At 38.5% G+C, this 17,697-nt stretch overlaps 1 pseudogene across 1 annotated transcript in view; it reads right to left on the minus strand.

Annotated features, from left to right (window-relative positions):
* Positions 1–1,014: 1,014 nt before the first annotated feature.
* LOC146757041 (ankyrin repeat domain-containing protein 26-like) overlaps positions 1,015–17,697 on the minus strand; it is a 41,777-nt pseudogene continuing 25,094 nt past the window's right edge. The window contains exons 16-28 of the transcript XR_014936943.1: positions 16,659–16,842; positions 14,930–15,076; positions 13,389–14,345; positions 12,997–13,149; positions 11,553–11,728; positions 11,291–11,357; positions 8,642–8,754; positions 8,093–8,234; positions 7,039–7,332; positions 6,119–6,351; positions 5,485–5,731; positions 3,514–3,559; positions 1,015–2,006 (exon numbers count right to left, since the gene is read on the minus strand). The product of XR_014936943.1 is annotated as an ankyrin repeat domain-containing protein 26-like (transcript). The remainder of the gene's footprint in view (positions 2,007–3,513; positions 3,560–5,484; positions 5,732–6,118; positions 6,352–7,038; positions 7,333–8,092; positions 8,235–8,641; positions 8,755–11,290; positions 11,358–11,552; positions 11,729–12,996; positions 13,150–13,388; positions 14,346–14,929; positions 15,077–16,658; positions 16,843–17,697) is intronic.

Consider the following 17,697-nt stretch of genomic DNA (forward strand, 5'->3'; position numbering starts at 1 on the left):
CTTTTAATGTTCTGTAATTTCCTTTTTGCAGCCTCCTGGGACCCTACTTGAATGAGACCTTGAGTGGGTAGTAGCCTTCTATTTTATCAGAGGCAGTAGAGTCTTCTTAACATCTGTGACATGTGCCCCCAGATAACAGCAAACTGCTCTGGAGAGGTTATTTTTGGTGACAAATTTGAGGCCTCAGTGCCTCCCAGCAAGGAGTCCCAATTACCAAGGCTCGTCAGCTGTTTTTGGTGGCACTAGTTTTAATAGGACTCCTTGGTTGGCCCTGCCCTGCGTGCTTGTTGTATGCAGTGGAAGCAGGGACAGGTAGCTGGGAAGGGGCCAGGGATGCCGTCTGGACATGCATGGGATCAGGAAGGCTGAGGCACAGATGGAACTGAACTTGGCGAGGGATGTAAAAATAACCAGAAGGGAGCCTACAGGTGCACTGGGCAGAAGTGACAGTGAGGAGGGAGAACTGGCTTTAACCAACATGGAGAAGCGCAAGGTACTCTATGAGTGCTTTGCTGTCTGGATTCTGCTGGAGATATTCTTCCACCTGGCTCCTGGCTTGTACCAGCTGGAGAGAGCACAAAGGGCCACCAGAAGTTATCTCATAAAGGAATGGCCAACCTGCAGAAAAGGCTCCAAAGATCCCCCTCCCAAGCATGGCCAGGTTTACAACAGAGACTTTACCCTCGGCTTCCTGTTAATGAATCACCACCGAAGACCTGAAAGTGATTCAGCACACCCATTAAAATCACAACCCTCCACACTTGTTTCAAGCATATACCCCTTAATTTCTATGATGACAAACCTTATGACATATAGTAGCTGTTTGCCCCAATGCTTCAAGTACCCAGGAGGAAAAGAACACAAATGCATGCTGGCCACTTGTCTGATCTCAGGGCAGACTGAAGGCACCAGAAGGAGAGATGGAAGTGAGCAGAGGAGGACTGTAGCAAGTCATAGAGGCAAGGAATGAGGTGGAAAGCAAGTCAAGAAGGCCAACAGAATAAAACAAAGATGTACCAGATATGAAAGTTTATTAAATACCAAGTTGGAACATAAATATCTGGAATTAAATATAGCATATTAGTGTCATAAAATACATTCATATAAAAAGGTGCAGTACCAATTGGACAGAAGGTTGAAACATTAATTTTCATTCTTCCCACTATGAACCGCTTCAGGTTCATCATGTGTTCATCTACCAACTGTGAATGTCTTAAGATGAGTCAAATTCTAATGCAAAATCCAACAAGGATATCAAGTCAGAAATATCAAAAAGGTCACATTAAAGCTTTCTTGGCACTGCTACACACGCACAGTATTTTTAAACCCTAGGTGCGTGAAAGTGACAGCAATGTAAAGTGCATTCTTCTCCAGCTTAATCACTGCTAAAACTTCCACTTAACCAGCAGAAATATTCACAGCATCAGGACGGAAACAGCTGGCAGGAATCCAATCAAAATCTCCTATGCGTTAAAATAACACTGGAGACTCTACCACAAACAGTGGAAGGGTTAAATAGAACCAAAGGAATGCTTCTGGTAAAACCTTTAACAAAAAACATGGAGCAAAATAATGTGTCAAAAACATTTTGACAGTTCCGTCAAGTTCAAGAACCAACCTTACTCAGTCTGACAGTAATTAAAAATAGATATGGTTCTTATCCTGAGTGCAAAATAAACTGACTACCCCTCGGTGACCAACAGGTAAGTGCAGAGTGTCAACCTATTTAATATATTTAAAATTTATATTCAAACCGCAGTAAAGATGTTTCCACACTAAGCTGCAGGATGGGAAGTCACAGACCTCCTATGTAAACAAATGATCTCCAGTACTTTTCCCTTTACATTTTAAATAAAAATATATTTAGATCAGGTAATTTTGGTTTAAAACATCCCGGTACTCCTGTACCGCTCTGCAAAGGGGATCCTGGTCAACATTGAGATTTTTTGAAGATCCATAAGTAGATTTCATTAGAGAAGCTCTAGCAGTTTCAAGCTCAGCGGTGGCTGGAAAGAAAAGAAACAAGATTGACGATGTTACTTTTACAGTAGATTGAGTCAAATCAGTCACTGTAAAAACATTACTGATAACTGATCAGGCTACGCTCTACAGAGATATTTAAAAACTTCCAAGGAAAACACAAATCAAAAAGGAAGGCATAAAGGAAGAAACATTTTTTCACATTCAATGATCAGCCAATACAATTTTTAAAGCTAGTTAAAGAAATTCCAGGTTTTAGAAACACAGAATGGTTTGGGCTGGAAGGGACCTTTTAAGATCACCCAGTTCCAATCTCCCTTCTATAGGCAGGGACAGCTCCCTCTAGACCAGGTTCCTCAGAGCCCCATCCGGACTGGCTCTGAATGCCTGCAAGATGGGGGCTATGCACAACATCTCTAAGCAACCTGTTCCAGAGTCTCACCACCCTTACATTAGGAAGAGTTTCTTCCTAATATCTAGTCTAAATCTACCTACTTTCAAGTTTACAGCCATTTCTCCGCATCCTGTTATTACATGCCCATATATATATATGAAAGTTTTAGCCTTAACTTTAACTGCCAGGGATGTCTTAACTTTCCCTGGCTAAACCCTCTTTCGTTCATGGAAACACATCTTCGATGGAAGCAGAAAAGGATTTTCAGTACTTCCATCCATCAGCCTTTTCCAGACAAGATCCCCAGACCAAGCAAATACTACGGCTCCTACTACACATGTAATTATGTTTGAATATGCAAATGGGCACATGGCAATGGGTTTCTGTCTATTCAGGGTAATTGGAAGAGCTGTGAAGCAACAGCTGGATTCTCAAGGGCTCCCTGCTTCAAAATAACTCTAGGAACAGCAGCAGTGACTCTGGCAGAATGCTAATTGTGAAACAGTATGAATTCTTCTCTGAAGACCTGGCCTTTTATTATAGAACAGGCTTTACACTGCATATTAAAAGCAATCAGTTCATGCTGTGTTTGCCTATATATTGCTGAATGATTTTTACCTAAAGAAAGGCTATCTTTTCCACTGATTCTTCTTTATCCAAAGACAAGTATGACAACATGTCAGGTACAAAAAAAAGCAATGAAAAAGAGCGAGCAAAAATTAAGAACACCAGAAAATGTATATGGTATATTTGAAGTGCTGAATGCAATGAATGTATGCAGAAAGAGAAGTAGTGACAGAAGTCCATAAAAATCTTATTTCTGGGCTTTTTTTTTTTTTTTTTTACATTTGATGTTTGTGCCTGAGGATGAAAGGTGACTTGAACTTAAGCCAAGTGTATCTGTGCGGGGGAGATGGTTTGCTCTCCATGCTTTTTCTCAAAAGTAGCTGCAGAACATTCTGAAGAGTATATTGGTTAGCAGGAAGTTTTCCATTAAAACTCTCTAAGTTAGAGTTAAAAACAGCCCCACACTGTGCTTCAAACAGCACAAATCTTGACAACTTTTGAAAATAATTACATAGAAGTTACGAACAGTCATCATCTTCCTTAAAAACACTGATATCAGAGTAGCATATTACCTTGCTGAAGTTCCTTATTGATTTTTTCCTCCAATTCCTTCTGTACCTAGAATTATAAATAACACATGCATTATAAATAACACTGCACATTTTATTAAGTAACAGAAACCAGCTTGGATCGCTAGAAAGGAGCATTTGCCCCTCGCTCTCCCAGGAGATGTTTATTTACTGTCATTTACTCTGAATGCAAAGTTTTCATAAGGAGAAATTAGACCTTTTAAAGGGCCACAGTCCAAACACCGTATGCGATCATTTACATTTGAAGATATTTGCGACTCCTGTGTTATTTTCCATCAGGTCTTTAACGCATAGAAGTAATTGTCAAAACAGACAGCATATAGCTTCCAGACTCATGTCATTAGCAAATACAGTTAAGTGCTTGGAGCATGTGGCTTACGTGGAGAGGCTGAGAGCATCAGGACTGTTAAGCCTGGAGAACAGAAGGCTTGTGGTCTCACCTACAGGTGTAATTATCTGACTGTGGGATGCAGCATAAAGAAGACAGAACAAGAAATTTCTCGGTGGTGCCAAGTAAAAGAACAAGAGGAACAGGCAGAAGTCAAAAGAGTGGAAATTTATAAGACTGCTAAAAATCAGGAGTGCAGACAGGAAATAAAATCAGAAAGGAAACAGAAACTGAGAGACGGAATGGGAAGTAGGTGTTCCCTTTCTTATGCTACCAGTAGGAAAACTGGTTTCATGAATCCATGCACTCACGCTGGTTGCAGCTAGCAGAAGTCACTATTATTTCCTGCACCCACTTTTCAGAGCTGCATTTCTTTCTCTTGTTTGTAATCAGTGCAATTTGTTTTTTCAAACAGTTGCATGGACAAAGTAATTGATACCAGCATTTTGAATAACGGCGGCGTAAAGTATTTTCAGCTTCTTATCCTTGAAGCTTTATCAAAGCTTTTGCAAAATCAAAGCCAAAATCTACACGAGCTTCCTCATCCCAGGAGATGCTCACACTCTACTTCAGATAACCTCCCTTACTTTGAAAAACACCAAATGTGCACTGAGAGCTTTAAATAAAAACAAAAGTGCAAGATGACTACACGAGGCAAACTCCAATTTAAGTTCCTTAGTTTCCAGTTATTATGAACTTTACTGTCAGGAGAACTTGTAATCTCCTCCATCCAAGAAGGCAGCACTTAGTTTGAATTTAATGGCAATACAGAGGTGGTTTTTTTTGTTGTTTTTTTTTTTTTTCCCCAATAGAAGGAAACAGATTACTGGAAAAATCTGAGGTATAACTGAAGCAAAGACAAGGCTCAGAGTCAGGTAAACTCTTGTCTTTTTAAGTAGCCTGGTGAACAGGCCAAGTACTAAGCAGCACAACTGGCAAAGTACTTCAAAGCTATTGCAGAAGTTGCAATCATGTATAAATTGCTGCAAAATATTATAAAGCTGTGAAGACTTGAAGAGTAGGTTGTTGTTTTCTCAGGTAATAATACATAGCAGGAAGCACAAAAAGAAATGTTTCCTAGGCACAGCATGCATCCCACAGCAGACTGTATAGGAAGAAGCAAAGCAATCATACTCACATCATCCTAGTTTTAAAGGATGTCTTTGTTAGTATTAATGTACTAAAAGAAACTAAAAATGAAGATCAGTAAGGAAAAAAACAACGTGGCTTGACCAGAGATGTCTGATGGGCTGAGCAAAGATGTCAAAGTTATCCATTTCAAGTATGTCATACACTTATGCACATTCTATACAGTAAAGTTTAATAAATAGCTTAGCTGGGAACTTCCAATGCCACAGCAGCTGCTTATTAAATTTTCTCTAGTTGAAAAAAAAGAAAAAAAAAACAATACAAAAACCTTACATAAGTACATAGTTATGTGTATATACAGTTAGATAGTTCATCATTTAGATGTCAGTATTTTTGGTGTCTGAGCACTCTAGGAATTCTGTACAATCTTAATGACCTAAAGTCTTCATCACTGAAGAGTATTTCACAATGCTTACCTTATCCATGTACACTTCAACTTTTTTTCTTGCCAATCATGCAATCCCAGCAGCATCTAGGAAGCATTCCTCTTGGCTGGAGCTTCTGTTTAGTGCGGAATTGTTTCTGAGATTTCCCAGTTCAGCTGAATATTTTCCTGGACTTGCAGGAGGACCTCCACTGACAGTGCTGCTCGCAATTAAAGATTTGTTTCTTTGGCGTTCCTCAAAGAGCTTACAATTGGCTTCTGCAAGTCTCTTGGTTGTTCTGAAATATTTAAAAACACACAAAGAATTATCTTTGATAATATTTTTGCAGAGTCACTTCTTCCAGGTCTTTGACTACTATTCAGCTTTTGAAAAGAGAAGGCATTAGAAGTCCAAAATGAGAGGGGCCCAAAGGCCATGTGTTAAAATGCTATCAACTTCAAACATGGGCCAGTGATGCCATAACTAGTGGTGTGACTGCTAGAACACTGAAGTGAAATGATGGTGGTTCCAAAAATAAAGGAGAAAGGTTTTAGAGGGTTACGCTTACATCCATAGTGCTGACAAGACACAGAAAAAGGATTTTAGGAGGAAACAGTACAAGGTTTTTCATGCAAGCTACTGCTACTTCACGTCTTGTTACCACTCCAAAAAAGCACGCACTTACCTTTCCAGCTTATTTGCTAGCCTTATTCTCATTTTCATTTCTTCACGATGCAGCTCTTTGTATTTTTCCACTTCCGCAAGCATAGATTCGTTTTGAAAAATATTGTCTTTGGTATTTTTTATTTTGTCCAACTCACATTCAACCTCTTTTATTCTGCACTTCAGCTGGTCTCTCAGCGAGGCATGATGATTTTCTCTGATTTGTTCTATCTTGTCTTGTGAGGCTGCCTGGACCTGAAGCAGATAATACAATTTCAACCATTGCAAAGAAAAAGTGAACTGCATCTCCCTATACGGTTGCCCATAACCAATTTAAAGGGCCCAGTTTTACTCAACTGAGTCAACTGGACCTTTTCACTACTATCAGCAATCAAGGCAAAACCCTGGAACCAACACGTTAAATAACTGTTTTCATCCAGACAGATCTGCTCTTAGCAATATTACTTATGGGAGCAGCTACTAAAAGAATGCTATGGCTGAAGGACAGGGCACACAAAAAGGATTCTACAAAGAAATTATGAGAATCCCATCCCCACTCTTTCTGCCCCACGGTAACTTCAGTGACTTCTTCCCTGAGCATTTTATCCTGTACAATGATAAAACATAACCTGTACGTATGGCCAAGCCATCTCTAAGTTATAGCATTCATGTGATGAACAGCAATAACAAGATGACCAGATGGCCATAGCTTCTTCTAAGAACTGCAAAACAGAAGTCTGTCAAGGGACGGCTATTAGCTTGGGGACCTGCAGGCAAATTACACACACAAAAGCACTTTTGCCAAACAATTTTCCATTCTTCCACTTCCCTTCAGGAAATATAGAAGTATGGCACTAACACAAAAAACCAAAGTACGAACAAGAAATGGCAAAAAGAAGTTACATAATAAAAACTACAGACATACACAACAAATTCACTTACCTGCAAAAACAAATTGACTTCTTGAAGTTTTTGATTTATTTCTTGTGCAGCTCGCTCTTCCACTTCTTTCTTGTATCGTTCGATTTGGTTGTAAGTCATCATGTGCACATTGTGGACAGCCTCCAGATGTTGTCTCAGGTTTGCCACCTCTTCTTTCAGCTGGCATCTGGTCTTCTCTAGTTTTTCATGTTTTTTCATGTTTAGAGCCAGCAGTTCTTGCAAATAATGGTTTTGTCCTTGTAGTTGGACGCATTTTTTACACTCTAAATCCAGCTGATGAGAAAGTTCAGTAACCTACAGACAGTAATAAAATGAACTTAGAGGGGTGTAAAATTATTCTCTGAAAATTTATGAAGGGGAAGACCATCAAGTCTGTAACTGTCATCTGCTGACTCAGTACCCGAGTCAAAGGAAAGACAAGATCATCTTTTAAGGGAAGAACAACTTTTAAGTTCTTGCCAATAGGGTTCCTTGACTTACAACCTTCCTCAGTTCTGCAGCAAGTAAAAGATCAACAAGTAGCAAACTAGCAGAATTTCACTTACGGGAGTGTGCTGAAAGGCACTAGGGCCATTCTTTTGTGCACTGCTCTACTGCTCGATGGAAATCAAACCACTCTACCCAGACAGCAGAAAGAATGCCTATCATGCTTCAGGGGGAATGTTCCAGTACAGAGTTAACTGGGCACAGGTAACAAGTACTCCTCCTGCCATTGCTCTTGAAAGCTTTGTAAACAGTGCTTCAAAAAGCAGCTTCCACAGCAGTGGTAAAGGAAGGTATTTTCTCTCTAGGTCAAATCCAGTGTCTGGTTGCAAGAATATGTACAAAATATGAGATGTTTCAGTAGTTTCCAAGGTCAACTGTGAAGCCAATTTTCTCTCCCAGAAATATAACTTTTCCATACCTACTGAAAAGAATATTACAAGTCTCTAGAAATTAACATGACCCAAACAAAACAACAACAACAACAACAAACAAAGAAACAAACAACAACAAAAACAACAACAACAAAAAAAACCACCAAAAAACCCAAAAAGAAACAACAAGAACTTGCCTTTGTTCTTGATTTTTCAACTTCATTCACCATTTCAGAATACCTGTTCTTCATTTCTCCCTGGAAATTGAACTGGGAGTCTCTTTCTTTGGCTTCGTGCATCTTTAGTTTTTTCACAGCTTTCTTCAAAAGGCTCTTGAACCTGCACAACAAATCAGTCAAGAAAATAAGCAAAGGAACTAGGTATCTATTTGTCACGCTTGTACAAGAAAAGCATAGCTATGGCTTGCTTCATTTTTACCATGCTCAACAGGCCAAAAGTTAATAAGAAAAACCAGCATTTCAATGCAATAGATCACCTGGAGGGTCCACATTTCACCTCAACAGAGGAAAAAAAGACTTCCCTCCCAGAAGTGCAAGGCAGCCTACATTTGCTCTTCTTATGGCAGCTACAGAAAATCATAGGCTCATGTACCAGAACTGTCTTGCAAGAACTGATGTGAGATCTGAATTTGTTCAGAGTTAAACACACCTACTTTTACATGCAAGTTCCTTAAAGCCTGACTTCTAACCTACATGAGCTCTCTTTCAAGTACTAGTGAACCATACCTGTCACATTCCTTCTGCAGTTCAGTATTTCTTTCCCTTTCCTGGTCAAGACATGCTTCAAGTGGTCGTTTCAATTCTATCGGCTTCTTCACATTCTTTCTTTCATTCTCACACTTTCAAAAAACAAACAAACAAAAATACATGATACACTCAGCACAGGACAGTACACATAGCAACTGCAGATAGCACATATCCATCCCTTTGCCACATTCAGCAGAACACTGAGGCACAGGATTCTTGTAAACATTTAAATCACTTCAGGCTTCACACAAGCGGGCCAAGACCTAGGGATACCAATTAACGCCCCTGCTGAAGCAAATGCTCCTCTGCCCCCTTATTGGGCTTTGTCCCAAAAAGCTGGAAAAAAGATGCTAGAGAACAGCTTCCGCAGTTCCTCTGCTAATAGGTCAGCTTGCACAGGTAGCCACAGCCCTGGAGAACACTGCACACTCTACAGCATTCATTCCAATGACCAGCAGGCTCTTGTGGAAGAGTCTGCTTTTCTGGAATTCACCAGTGTCTTCTCAGTCATTACTTCCATATCTTATTTGTGGGTGTTTACTAATTTAGTTGCTGTTCCTCATGGTGTTTTTTCAGACAAACTACAGGAGAACTGGCAACTAGTTCTGTAGTTTGCATTTGCACCTTATTTATTCTGCAAGGTTTTTAAGCTCCTGTTATTCTGAAAATATGCAGCAGTTCCTCCGTACACTGCACTGAAAATAAGGGGTGTTTTAATCCTGCTTGGAAATCAAGGGGTCAGACAATAACCAGAAGGAAATAAAATAAAGAACACAGGAACTGCTGCCTTGCTCCATGTGCTCAACTGGTATCAAACCACACCGTCTTTCTGATAGCACAACTCCGAGATATTCTCTTGGCTTTTATTCAATTCCTTCATGACACCCAAATCACAATAGTACTCAGGGCCTGAGTAGCAGGGATATAAAATCAGAGTATGTAAGAACTCAAGAAAATGTCAGCATTGCTCTGGGTATTGGCTAGGTGTTAGGGACTGTTTTCTGGGCTCACTTCTTCTAAAAGCTCAGCATTTTCCCTACTCAGTTTAGCAATATGGTCTTCAAGGTGGGCTCTCGACTTTCGATCTTCCTCGCACATCATGCATGAGCCTCTGGATGTCATAGCCAACATATTCTGATTTTGTATCTATGGAAACAACAATGACAAAGGGAATGCCAAGATAACCAGAGAGACAACACTGCACATGAACTGCATTATAAACTAGTAACTCAAATGGAGGCAGGGCTAATCTCTCACCACTAAGGATCTATAGTGAATGTTACACTGAGTTTATAAAAGATGGCTTGAGAAGCACCGTCAAGAATAGCACTTAATGCTAGTGGAAAAAGTGAATGCTCTCTATGCGATAAAATGAGGTTACATCATTTGGAGATAAGAAGACACACATACAACATTAACTCACAGTTTTCTTCATAAAATTCTCCAGATTTCATAATGATACAAAAATGACTGCATTTATAATTGTGCCCACCACTTAAAATTCCCTACACTTACTGACTGTGAAATAACTGCAGATCTCCTCAGAGCAAGAAAATGTTTTCAGAACAGCAATGTTACTTATCCTTTTACACAAAGGAGCAAAGATTTGCATCACAGATGCATTTGTGTGTAAACAAGTTTGCTTATTCAGTTCCCTTTGTAAAGAATGAAAGTTGCCTACATGCTTTGAATAGCACATTTTAAGAAAAAGAGAGACATCCCTGACGTACAGAAGGACATAAAAACCTGAGCTTAAAGGCTTATATGACTAACTCATAAAACTTCCTCATGTGTCTTTACAGGATATGTTAAATGTCGGTTCTCCCTATGTGACAATGTATGGGTAAAATACAGAAGTGTTAAAAATGCTAAAAACCTTCTAATTGGTATATCACCAAAAGAAGATGACAGGAAAGGAACCTGGAAAAGAACTCAGACTGACTTTTCTGGTGCAGATAATCAACAGCTTTTCCCTTCCACTAGATCCTTCTTATTTTCCCTATAGCAGCTTAATTTTCCAACAGCAAACTAATTAAAGAATATTCCAAGGTTACACAAGATGCTAAGCCATGCATGCGCACCAGCTACTTCCCAGCTGCCTGCCACTGACTGCACAGCATTACTTCACCTAGTTGTTCTTTCCTTACCTCAGCCCCCTGCGGGGCAGTAAAGTACCAACACATATTCACAAATGGAAAAAGAACCTAATGAGCTCAGGTGGAAACTATGACAAAGCTCTGAAGATAAAATAGATTTCTCACATCCAGGTTTCCCCTCCCAGATCTCAACCACACATCTCCCTCCTGCTGACACTGTCCGTCCTATCCATCAAAAGAATCATGCTGATTAACACAAACATTTTCATACTACTGCAAAGACAGAAATGGCAGCAGTGAAAGGTGGAGATTCACAACCTTTACCTTATGGGAAAACTCTCAAAACTGGAGAATAGACCATCAGGATTTTCAGAGTACCCTACAGTCACACCACAGCTCAGATGACTCAGCTCCCCTATGATCCCCAGGAAAACCACATAACTTCCCCACGAAAAATATCTAAATAGGCTCAGAAGCTCACATAAAAAAATAAAAAATAAATAAATAAAAGGGAAGTTTATGACTGGCTTACTGAGGCTTCAGTTCTCTTGTCCTGGTGTTGCGCAGCAGCTTCCACTCTGGCATTTTCCATTTCAAGCCTTAAAGAGAAGCACAGATCTTATTAGACAAATCCATAATAGCGCACACTGCAAAAGAATGGTGTGAAAGAATGCTATTTAAAGCAAGAGCTTCTTTTAAAATCATGTTTTACCCTGATGATGCAACAAGGCAATTCTGACGTTTTCAGAGAATCCCAGAAAGCAAAACCTTGCTTCACTCTGTTATTTTCTTACCGTTGGACATGTTCTTCCAGCTGCTTTATTGTAGAACTGCTTCTGGAAGCTGCTAACAGAAGGTCTTTCATTTTTTGGTTAGAAGCTGATATTTGTCTTTCCTTATTATCTAGGTCAGTCTTCAAATCTTGAATGCAACGCTCATATTGAATACGCTGTTGTTCAGAGTCATGTAACTGTAAAGTAGCAATGAGAATCCTCAGCAGCCCGGTTAGGTTCAGTATAGAGAGCTCAGTGAGCACTGAAGAATTTGGATATTGCATGTATCTACATACACCCCCTACCCAAAGTACTGGAATCGTTTCCAATTCATTCAAGCCTTCATTTCTCTTAGCAAATGAACAATAACAGATGATATTTCATCATCTGTGACACTGGCCTCTCCCATCTGTACAAAGGATTTTCTATAACACCATTATGAGCATTGACACTGCCAATCCTACCTTCTCAGTGACTTGTGACATCCTGAAATTACTTGTTTGCTATTCTATCGAAAATATTAACCAAAAAACCTCATCCTTTTCCTAAAGTGATTTCACAGCTCATTAGTACGTTATTATGGTAGATGTTTCAGAAAAAACCCACAACTCTCACAGAGAGCAAAAAAGAAAAACTCAAATTCAGCTGTCCAGTATTTCTACTTTTTCTCAGAAATCAGACACCAAACTTGGCCAAACCAAAAGCGATAACCTGCTGAGACACCAGGTCATTTTGCAAAGCAGCTTATCAAATACAGATCTTCTCCAGTTAAAGACATAATGACTTCGTGTCGAAGACCACCCAGTCATGGACACCAAGTGCACAGAACAATGCAGTTCATATACTTGTCTTTAAATCTATACCCCTGAATTTATTTCTAGGATAGGAGGACATTTGCTTATACTTTGAACTCTCTGCTCTGATTTGGCACAGGCATGACTGTGATCACAGATGACAAGGGGCAAGTTGAGAAGACTGAGGGGATAAAGACCACCTTATAGTGTTTACAACCAACCTTATAAGACACAGAAAAACAATTTGTAAATTCAGAGCACCTGTGTAATGTTGCTTCAGATAGTTGGTAGTTTGTACACATCCCATCCACAAATAAATTCTTAATTGTGTTTGACACCAGGAGAGGGAAGTAAGTTGGGAAAAGAAAGAACACTGCTACAACACCCTGGAGCCACAAGAAGAACTTTAGCTGTGGGGCTGAAGAACGGCTCCTACTTGCAAAAGAAACTAATTGGCTTTTTGATGATTCTAGTTACACTTATCTTTCACTACAGAGGAGGAGGCCAGCTGGCAAAGATTTCACCAGCTTCGTGAATTATGACAGGGTATCACTGCTAACCTCCTTAGCTCTCTCTGGTACTTGCTCTCAGAACATTATTTTTCTCTTCTTCACCAGAAACAGGGAAAAATCACCCTCAGATTTTATGTGTAAGTTACAGCCTCTCTGTACCTTAGCTTTAATCCTGTCCAGTTCCTTCTGCAAGTGCAATTTGTCTTCCTCAAGGTTACTGCGGTAGCATGTAGTAACTACAAGGGAAGCTTCTGACATAGACTGCTTTTTAAGAGCATCAGCAAGCTCCTGCTGCAGCTGTCTGACCAAACCCTAAGGAAACAGATAAACATGAAGAAAAACATGAAACTTGACTTTACTCCTTTAAACTGACTATATTATACAGTTCAGTCATTTACCGGTCCTCCTTAATTCTAAGAGAAAAAACAATGAACCACAACAAAACAACACAATTTGGTCCTATATGTAAAACTTACACCTGATGCATTTTAGAAATACAAAATCATTTTATGAATTGAAACATTTTAATTTATTCTAATTGTATAGCTTACCTCTCTTTCTACTTTGTCAGTCTCATATTTAAAGACTTGTTCCTTTAAATCAGTACACTTGGTATTTAATTCCTTGTTTCTCTCTTCCATGAGGTAAACCTGCTTTTCACTGTCAGCTCTGAGTTTGTTGAACATATCATGAAATCTGTCCTGGACATCATTCACAACCTTTTCTTTGATGATCTTCTTGTTCCGCAAATCTTCCAGCTGCTGACGGAGCACAAGGTTTTCACTTTGGAGCTGGGCCAATCGTTCCTGCATAGATTCATGCTTTATCATAAATTTACTGACTTGATCTTTCTCAAGTTGCCACGCATGCTCATTTTCTTTTGCTTGACACTGGGCTTGATTTAAGTCTTTTTGTGTCATTTCTAAAAGCAGTGTTTTTTCTCGAAGTGTTTGTTCCAACTGGTGAAGCTCGTTTTCTAGACTATTAACTTTGCTTTCCGTTTTACTCAGCTGCTGAGACAAGCTCTTGTTGCTCTCTCGCACCTCAGAGAGCTCACGATGGAGCTTGTCTTGTAAACGAAGCCATTCATCACGTTCTCTCTGAAATGTTCGTTCGGCATCACTTTTCAATGACTGATGATGTTCGAGATCTTGAACCACTGCATTCAAGCGGGAACAGAATGATTCAATCTCTGTTTCCAGTCTGTCTTTGCTTTCTTTTTTCTGTTCAAGCTTGGAAGTTAGCATTGCAGATTCCGTCTTGAGTAAATTCAGCTGTCCATTGTACTGAAATACTGTCTGTGTTAAGGTTTCCTCACTCAGTTTAAGTTCCTTCTGAAGAGAATCATTCTTTTCTTTCAAAGACTCATTTTCCTCTAAGTATTTTCCTTCATCCTCCTGGTGCTTAAGTTTTACTTGATCGAGTTCCAGTCTTAGCATAGCAATCTCTTCTTGCAGTAACTGATTTCTGTGTAGCAAATCCTTTTCTCTGTCATTAGTGTCAGATTTCTGTGTGATAAAGGACAATAATGAATAGTTAGTTGGGAAATAAATTCAGGTTTAACCCATCAGGCAGCTAGGCACCACACTCTCATCACTAAGTGGGATGAGGGAGAGAACAGGAAACAAAACAGAACTCATGGGCTGTGATAAAAATAATTTATTAAGCAAAAAGATGAAGGACATGGAAACAAGAAAGTGATGACAGTATAATAACGAATTCAAAAGCCAAGTAATAGGATCACAAACAGCCTCAGCCAGCTTCTTTCCTAGTGAATCTCCAGATATCTGGACATTTCACGGGTAGAAACCTTAGAAATGATTGTAACAACTATACAGTGAAGAACAGCAGGCAGTTTAAGAGACTGGGAACACAATGTCTTATTTTCCAGTGGCTTCCTACTTCCACATGCAATTCAGGTCTATGTGGGATTGATGATGCTATTCAGAGTTTTTAGACAACAGTAACAAAATTTGGTTATATTGATAAACTGTAGATAATCCACGAAAAGGCACAAAAGGTTATTTTTCTTAAGGTTTTAGAATGAGCACAGTGAAGTATAACCAAATTAATTAGGAATGGAACTGCTTACCTCTGAATTTTTCCCAATAGTTTTTCTTGTCTCTTCTTCCAGCTCCTTCTGTCTCCACAGGTGGTTGCTCAAAATTCCTTCTTGCAGAGCTCTAGCACTCCTTTCATTAGAGAGCTGTCTCTGTGTTTCATCACGCTCTTCTTCAACCTACAGTAATATAGTTGAACTTGTGAATCTTGAACAAAATCAGAATTAGCAATACCTTCCTATTTCATTCTTTTTATTCTTACATTCTATTAATTCTATTAAGAGTCATTTATCATAAAATCATAGAATGACCTGCATATCAATTTTCCATGTTTGCAAACAAACATCTTTAGATTTATCTGAATTGAAAGTTATAAGGATAGTGTGAGTCCTTTGCACAAATCAGCATCATAGAAGTTTTATACTTAATGAATCTCCCTCTATAACACAAGAAAAAAACAAACAAACTAGAACTACTATTCTTGGAAACATACAGAGTTTAAGTAGAAACCCAAGTTATCTTTCTAACAAACTATATATACATACTAAAACCAGAGATGGACACTCATATGCTTACAGTCAAAGATTTAAAAACATCTATTCATCAATATGAGCACTAACACTAAGAACTGCACAAAACAAATGACTAAGATTTCCAAAAGCACAATAACTACACTTACTTTACCCCACTGCAAGGTCTTAAGTCTACATCTCTTCTACTAATATTTAGAAATGCTTCAGAAAATGTGCCAATCCATTTTCAGTTTACCAAAATCTAGCAATACTGCTGGATAAATTGAGTTGTATGAGATTTCCAAAGGCTATTAATGAATTGAGACACAGAAGAGGACTGACCAGCTGAACAGCAGACCAGGAGGTAAACTAATGCCAATGATGTGCCTGTTAAATCCAGGCAGACTGAAAGAGGTGATGCTAACTACTTACTGCTTCTGCCAGAGCAACGTGGCCACTGAGGATCCTTAATGACCACTTTCACATGTTCTTAATATGTTTGCAAATACAAGTTCTGAAAATTTGAGGCTTACTATTTATGGGGAAAAATACAACACAACAGACCGAATTTCCGAGGTATATTTCAAACTGCGTAGAACCATGACAGGAATGCTGAAAAGTAGGTAAAGGCCAGTGAAAAGACCCTCAAAACTGTATGTAAGAACTGAAGAATTCATGCAGGTTGTGTACAGTGAGAACATCATCATCTCAATTGCATTAAATAAGCCACTAAACTTGTAATAAAAATAAAGGTGAGAGTTTTTCTGGATTCAGTCTTGATTTTAAGCAACTGAGGCAATTTACAGATTATCAGGTAAACAGTAACATTTAGGCCTAAATTTAAATTCATGTAAGTATACTTGAAAGAATACTACAAACAGTAACTGTAATTTCCTTCTGAAGAAAAAAAACAATAATAAAAACATTATATATATATATATATACACATATAATATATATATAGATATATAGATATAGACATACATATACACACACGCACACAGAGTTCTGTAGTAATTAGGAAAAATAACTCAAAGAGAAGCTTTGCCTGAAGCACAAACCAAACTATAATTCTGAAAAATGTGAAAAGGTATCATGAACTTGTTTGTTCACGCTGGTTTCATGACAATGGTCCTCAAAATGCACCAAGATAATTACCTAATGTCTCTTTCACCAACAAGTTGAACATACTAGCATAAAATATCAGTTTGAAAGAAACAGAAAAACAGAAGATATATATTTAATATACCTGTTTCTTGAGCTGTTTCAGCGTTATTAACTCTGTTTCTAAATTCCTTACACGAAACTCAAGTTGTTGTTTTTCCTCTGTCTCTCTAGAATATTGATCCTTTTCCCTCTTTAGTTGCTTTCTTGTTTTTTCATATCGCATTTCAGCTCTATGTCTCTTTTCCTCTCCTTGTTTCACAGAAAATCTGGGATTTAAAAGAGAGTATTTGAGGAATTAAAGCACTGACAAAAAAGTAAATATGCCACATCATGAACCAGGAGAAACAACTTAAAACTGTAGAAATGTCACACCTTTTCAAATATAGAAGTTTTTCTGCAATTTTAAACTTTTAACATCACTCTAATTTCATTCCATTAGTGGTGGAAGACACCTTATACATGAGCTGCACAAGACTGACAAATAAGCCCTTAAGTGATGTACAAAATTCATCATGTATTTCCATGTCGACATAGGTAAACATGAACAGTAAACCATGAACTTTTACTAACAAAAATACACTGTTTTTAATAAGTTGATCATCACCTATATAGTACAGATTCATAATGACTGCAAGGAATACCGATAAAACATCACATCACTTATCTAAGACAAATCAAAAACTTTTAAGAAGCCTTCCCTAAGACTATAACAACTGCTTACCATGTGCGGATGAACCTTTTCATTTCTTTTAATAAATTAAAGGATAAGGATAGTGTTCAAAAAAAGATTTGAATATCAGCAACCACTAACAAGTAGTTCAAAACATTGGCTGTAACATCAGTATTGAAGCAGCTTATTCTAAAGGAGAAAGATTTACATGTAGTCTTTAGCTTCCCAAAAAAGTACAGCTTTTACTCATATATAGCTAATACTGTTTTGAGATTTTACATAGAAGAAAAAATTAATTCCTTCTATTTACAGATGTTTGGGAATTCTGAAAAATGTTTAGAATCAAATCCAGGCCAAATCAGGAACGGCTTTGTCTTACTTACAATTCCCTTCCACGTACTGGGAGACTGTTGGCACATCCTGAAGTTTATTTCCCTCAGCTTATTCTCAC

Source organism: Coturnix japonica, chromosome 24 (assembly GCF_054131305.1).
Source record: "Coturnix japonica strain WE chromosome 24, WE-NBRP24, whole genome shotgun sequence".
Taxonomy (NCBI): Eukaryota; Metazoa; Chordata; class Aves; order Galliformes; family Phasianidae; genus Coturnix; species Coturnix japonica.